The sequence below is a fragment of the Triticum dicoccoides genome, chromosome 2B, assembly GCF_002162155.2.
Source record: "Triticum dicoccoides isolate Atlit2015 ecotype Zavitan chromosome 2B, WEW_v2.0, whole genome shotgun sequence".
In the NCBI taxonomy this organism is placed as follows: Eukaryota; Viridiplantae; Streptophyta; class Magnoliopsida; order Poales; family Poaceae; genus Triticum; species Triticum dicoccoides.
Genome location: NC_041383.1, coordinates 443,115,218 through 443,121,757, shown reverse-complemented (window position 1 = coordinate 443,121,757; position 6,540 = coordinate 443,115,218).

Here is a 6,540-nt window from a genome sequence, read left to right as displayed (position 1 = left end):
GGCCGCACAAGGGACACAATCATATTTTCAGGCAAACAGTATAAATATAGCCTCATAATCAAAATAAACATTGTTTTTACAATGATTCGATTCATCACCCGAACAAGACATTCTTCGAGCACTATGCCTCTATTAGGCGTGCACCTTCTGTGACCTGCGCCAAGTAGTGCTCGGCCGGATATTGGCCCACCGCCGGATCCTGGTTTGCTATAATGGTGGCCTTCATATCCGTCCAATAGGCTTTAACACGGGCAAGGGCCATTCGCGCACCCTCTATGCACACCGACCTTCTCATGGCATCGATCCGAGGATGGCCCCAAGGAATTGTTGCACCAAACCAAAGTAACTGTCTGGCTTAGGCCCCTTCGGCCAAAGATGGTCTATTACAGACCGCATTGCAAGCCCGGACAGCCTGTGAAGCTCCGCTACAGCAGCCATCTTGTCACTTAACGGCAGCGGGCGAGTGGGAGCATTGAATTGCGACTAGAAAAGCTTCTCCACTTCCTTATCACCCTGATCCTCGAAGAACTTGGCAGCATCAGCTGTACTCTTCGTCAAATCCGCATATGCGTCCGCAGGACTCCAACGTCCATCCAGGGGAGCGAACTTTGGATCGAAAAACTTCGTCCGCAGCAAGTAGGAGCCCCTAGCCGCGATTTTACCAGCCTATTGAAACTCCTCCTGCGCACCCCTGAGCTCGGTCTATATTTCCTTGGTGGCATTAAGTGCCTTGTTCAGGTCGGCCGAACTATCCTTATGCACCTTTTTAAGGAGCTCATACCGGTCAGCGGCATTTTTTAACTCCACAGCCATTTCGGCTATCTTTTCCTTGCTTCGGCGATGAGCAGCCTGTTCGGCTCTCAATTCTTCGACCGCCTTTAGGGCAGCCGCATTGCTAGCCCGAGCTTGTTCCTTGGCCTGAGCAAGTTCCTCCCTCCGGGCTTCCACGGCAGCAGCACCGCTGCAGTCTAAACACATTGCATTAATATTATGCCCCTCTCACACTTTCCTATACAACATAATAAGGGAAGCAGAGCACATACCCTGTGACTCATCCAACCGCTTGTTTACCAGCATGATATCGACATTGATAGATCCGATTTGCCTCCTTAGTTCGGCAACCTCAACAGACTGGTCGGCTGTCGGATCCTTAGACACCTGCGCACATGTACATCGCATCCATTACTATATGATCCCCCGTTTGCCGCCTATGGCGGGCAACCAGAGTATCAGGGGCTACTATCAATATGGAGCACACCTAGCGCGTGCCTTACAGCCAAAAATAGTGCATTTTTTACTACATACCTCAAAGCCTCTGAGCAGGCTCGTAAATGCCTCATTCAAACCACTTGTATTGGAGGAAATCTTCTTAAGCACCGCGCTCATTAATGAGCGGTGCTCCTCCGAGAGCGTAGCTCGCTCCAGTAGGCCTGTCAGTATGTCCGGCCGGACATTGAACTGCGTCGGACCATTCCCATCACCCCTCGTGGGGTCCAAATGCTCCGGGCTCAGGGCGGCTGACGCATTGGCTTCCGGCTTTGGCAGATCCGGACTCCTCCGTGACGACACCTCGGTGTTGCCCGCTTCATGAGTCGGAGAGGTGGGTGGGGTCTCGCTCTCCATCATCTCCGGAGGAAGATCCCCTGAAGACGAACTCTGTTGAGAAGAGCTGCTAGCCGGACTGCAAAAGATGAATCCTGGTTATTGATCTTGGAGAAACACAGTACCTTCAAATTAATGATTGACTTACAGCTCGGTGGAGGGCTGGCCCGTTGGAGGGCACAATGCGGTGAGGGTGCCCGTCGGGGCAGAGCCCCCTGGTGATACCTTTTTCCCTTTCTTGGGCATCTCCGTCTCCAATTCTTCGGAGGCGGCCCTCTTCTTCCTGCACGGGGAGGGGGCTTTAGCCTCCCCTTCCCGACTATCCTCCTTAGGGGAGGTAACAATTCCCCCGGTTCGGATGTGTAGCGTGTGGAGTTCGGTTTCTACATTCTTCCCCTTGTCTTTCCCTGAGGGCATTCTGCTGAGTACCCGATCAAGCATCTTGGCCATGGTGGGACAGGGCGAGCCTTCGGGAAGTGGCATCGGACACCTGATTCTCTCCGCCTTCCTGAGCCATTCCTAGCCAGAGATGATTTTCAGAATAAACAATTATGACAAATACAAAACAAGGTGTGCGGTATCAAGATTACTTACTTGGGTATCTAGGCGATTGCAGCTTAGGCCCGCATCCTCGGTGGTGTCTGGACACTCTACCTTTGGTCCGAAGAATAATTTGCACATCCCTTCGAGCTTCAAGCCTAAGAAGTGCTTGACAGTCCGCGGATCCTCTGGATTGAACTCCCACATCTGGATAGGCCGGTGTAGACATGGCAACATCCATCAGATTAACATCACTTGCATTATGCTGACAAGATTAATGTCCCTCTCAAGAAGCTCTTGAATGCGGCTCTGCTGTACTGGTACATCGCCAGTGGGCCCCCAATTCTGTCCTACGTCGGTCCAAGACGCTAGTTGTGACGGAGGGCCCGAGCGGAACTCGGGGGCGGCCACCCACTTTGTGCCTCGGGGAGCCGTGACATAAAACCACCTCCGTTGCCATACACCGGATACTTCTGGGAAAGAACCTCTGGCCATGGGGCATCGGCGTTCCTGCTTATTACGGCACCTCCGCACTCTGCAGGTCGCCCCTCAATCATCTTCGGCTTCACATTGAAGGTCTTGAGCCATAAGCCGAAGTGTGGGGTGACAAGGAGGAAGGCCTCGCACACTATAATGAACGACGAGATATGGAGGATGGCATCCGGAGCTAGATCATGAAAATCCAACCCATAATAAAAACATGAGCCCCCTCACAAAAGGATCGAGGGTGAGGCCCAAGCCACAGAGGAAGTGAGGAACAAACAGGACGCACTCATTGGGCTCCGGTGTAGGGATGACCTGCCCTGGAGCAGGAAGCCTGTGCTGGATGTCGGCGATCAGATATCCGACCTCCCTAAGCTTCACAATGTCTTCTTTTTGAATCGAGGAGGCCACCCATCGGCCTTGAGGGTCGGATCCAGACATCTTGGAGGATCTAGGGTGTTGGAGCTTAGGCCTCGGGTGTTAGAACTCGAGGTGCGAGAAGGCACGAGGAAGGTGGGAAAGAGGCATAGGCCTCGACCCCTTTATAAAGGGGGTGAATATCAAGAGTCCTCAGCGTGACCGTTTGAGACTTATCCAAAAATACATGGAGTCATACCAACGGTCGTCGTGGGGTTACGCACGCCCATATTGATGGAAAATCCCGTAATAAGGGGAACACAATCTCTGCTTTGGCAGGACGTGCCAATAAAACCGCCTCACAACGCGAGTCGAGGTGGGGTAGGAAATGCTACTTCGTGTTGGACCAGGCCACGATGCAAGGGAACAACATACGAAGATTGCCAGCAGATCAGATTTACGCTATGTTCCCTACAATGGTATGTGAAGATCATCTTGCAGATCCGGACACGGTTTGAGTGTTCGATAACTACTTTGGAGTGTTCGGAGAAGGAACCCGCCTTGCAATGCCAAAGACAAGACCGTGCGCTGGAATCATCATCATTGAAGCCTGGTTCAGGGGCTACTGAGGGAGTCCTGGGGCTATCTGGACAGCCGGACTGTATACATCGTCCGGACTATTGAAGCGTGAAGATACAAGACTCAAGACTTCGGCCCGTGTCCGGATGGGACTCTCCTTGGCGTGGAAGACAAGCTTGGCGATCTGGATATTAAGTTTCCTTCCTTGTAACTGACTCCATGTAAACCCTAGCCCTCTCCGGTGTCTATATAAACCGGAGAGGTTGGTCCTTAGAAGGCTGATCACAATTACAATCATACCATCATAGGCTAGCTCTTAGGGTTTAGCCTCTACGATCTCGTGGTAGATCTACTCTTGTACTACTCATATCTTCAATATTAATCAAGCAGGAAGTAGGGTTTTACCTCCACCGAGAGGGCCCGAACCTGGGTTAACATTGTGTCCCTCGCTTCCTGTTACCATTAGCCTAGACACACAGATCAGGACCCCCTACCCGAGATCCTCCGGTGTTAACACCGACAAGGGCCGCCATGGACTTTGGTTTTTCCTGGCTGAGGTGTCGGGCGAGCCACTCGTCACGGATATTATGCTTAAAGGCTGCCAGAGCTTCGGCATCCGGACAGTCAACAATTTGGTTTTTTTTGGTTAGGAACCGAGTCCAGAATTTCCTGGCTGACTCTCCGAGCTGTTGGGTAATGTGAATCAAGTCATCAACGTCCGATGGTCGTACGTACGTGCCCTGGAAGTTGTCGAGGAACGTGTTCTCCAGGGTTTCCCAACTGCCGATGGAGTTTGCCGGTAGGCTATTTAGCCAGTGTCGGGCCGGTCCTTCGAGCTTAAGGGGAAGATACTTGATGCCGTGTAGATCGTCACCGCGGGCCATGTGAATGTGGAGAAGGAAATCTTCGATCCATACTGCAGGGTCTGTTGTGCCATTGTATGATTCAATGTTTATGGGTTTAAACCCTTGTGGGAATTCATGATCCATCACTTCATCAGTGAAGAGGGGGTGTGCGGCGCCTCTATGCCGGGCTATGTAGTTACGCAGTTCGAATGAGTCTGGTTGGCTGTGTTCGGCCTGGCCGGACTTATTGATAGGGTATCCGGCATGACGATCATCGTCACGTGTTGGGGCGCGCCCCTTGATCTGTAGATCGATCTTGGCTGTCCTGCCTTGTTTTCCAGTATATCTTGCAGGTCCTGCCTATTACCCCGGGCTCTAGTGTATTGGCGTAGGGGTGCGGGCTAGTATTCGGGCTGATACGTCGTTTTATCCCGGCCACAAGGTGGCCGGTCAACCGTGTGGCACTCGAGTCCATATTCCTCGGCTGCCAGGACTTCAGTCCATCTGTCTGTGAGCAGGTCCTGATCAGCTTGGAGCTAGTGCTGCTTCTTTTTCAGGCTCCTCGCAGTGGCCATAAGCCGGCGCTTGAAGCGCTCCTACTCTACGGGGTCCTCAGGCACGCCGAACTCATTGTCGCCGAGGCTAATCTTGTCTTCGGAGGGGGCATGTAGTTTTCCTCCTCCGGGTATCCGTCCGTCGCCTATTCGTATGGGCTGACCTGCCTGTCGTCCTGTTCGGCCTGCTCGAAGGTAGGCTGATCGGGGTTGTATTCGTCTTCGGCACCATCCGGATTGTTTTCGTCTCCTGTGCCAGTATTGCTGTGGCGGGGCTTGGAGCGGCGCCGATGACGCCCATGCTTTGCTTTCTTCCTTGAGGGGTTATCCTCCATTGCCTCATCATTGGTTTCTTTCGGAGTGTCCACCATATATATCATATGAGGAGGTGGCTGTCCAGCGCCCCGTGGGCGGTGGTTCCTGATCTTCTCCTACATCGTTGTCCACACCATCGATGTCTTCGGAGTCGAAATCAAGCACATTGGTCAAATCATCGACTTTGGCTATGAAGTGGGTGGTGGGTGGGCAACGAATTCCCTCGTCGCCTATTTCCCACTCGAGCCAGACATAGTTCGTCCAAGAGTCTCCTGACAAAGAGAGAGACTTTAACGAGTTTAGCATGTCACCAAAGGGCGAGTGCTGGAAGATATCCGCAACGGTGAACTCCATTACCGGAGCCCAACCAGATTCGGTGGGCTCGGGGGTGCGTGGACTAGAACCTACAGCCAGACACGAGTCCGGGGGTCCAGTGTCACAGGCTTTCTTGGGGGTGAAGTCTGTGTTTGGCTCCACCGCCGATGAGTGTGCAGCCTCCGGGGCGGGGTCCATCCACCTGTCCTCGGACGACACAATTTGCCCTGGATTTAGGTCCGGGGCTGCTGCAGGTGTGATATCACGAGTGTTGTCCGACAGCAGGTCTAAGCCATGCTCGTCGTGACTGTTCGGCACTCCTGGCGCTGGCCCGAATCTGTTGAAGATCAAGTCCCCGCGGACATCGGCCGTGTAGTTCAAGTTCCCGAACCTAACCTAATGGCCAGGGGCGTAGTTGTCGATCTGCTCCAGATGGCTGAGCAAATTGGCCCGCATTGCGAAGCCACCGAACACGAAGATCTGTTCGGGGAGAAAGATCTCACCCTGGACCGCGTTGTTGATGATTGAAGGAGCCATCGAGCCTTGCAGCGATGACACAGAGGAACTCTCAATGAAAGCACCAATGTCGGTGTCAAAACACGGGGATCTCGGGTAGGGAGTCCCGATCTGTGCGTCTAAGGCTAATGGTAACAGGAGGCATGGGACACAATGTTTTACCCAGGTTCGGGCCCTCTCGGTGGAGGTAAAACCCTACTTCCTTCTTGATTGATCTTGATGATATGAGTATTACAAGAGTTGATCTACCATAGGATCATAGAGGCTAAATCCTAGGAGCTAGCCTATGATGATTATGATTGTCTTGATCGTCCCTATACGGACAAAACCCTCCGGTTTATATAGACACCGGAGGGGGCTAGGGTTTACACAGAGTCGGTTACAAAGAAGGAAATCTACTATCCGGATCGCCAAGCTTGTCTTCCACGCAAAGG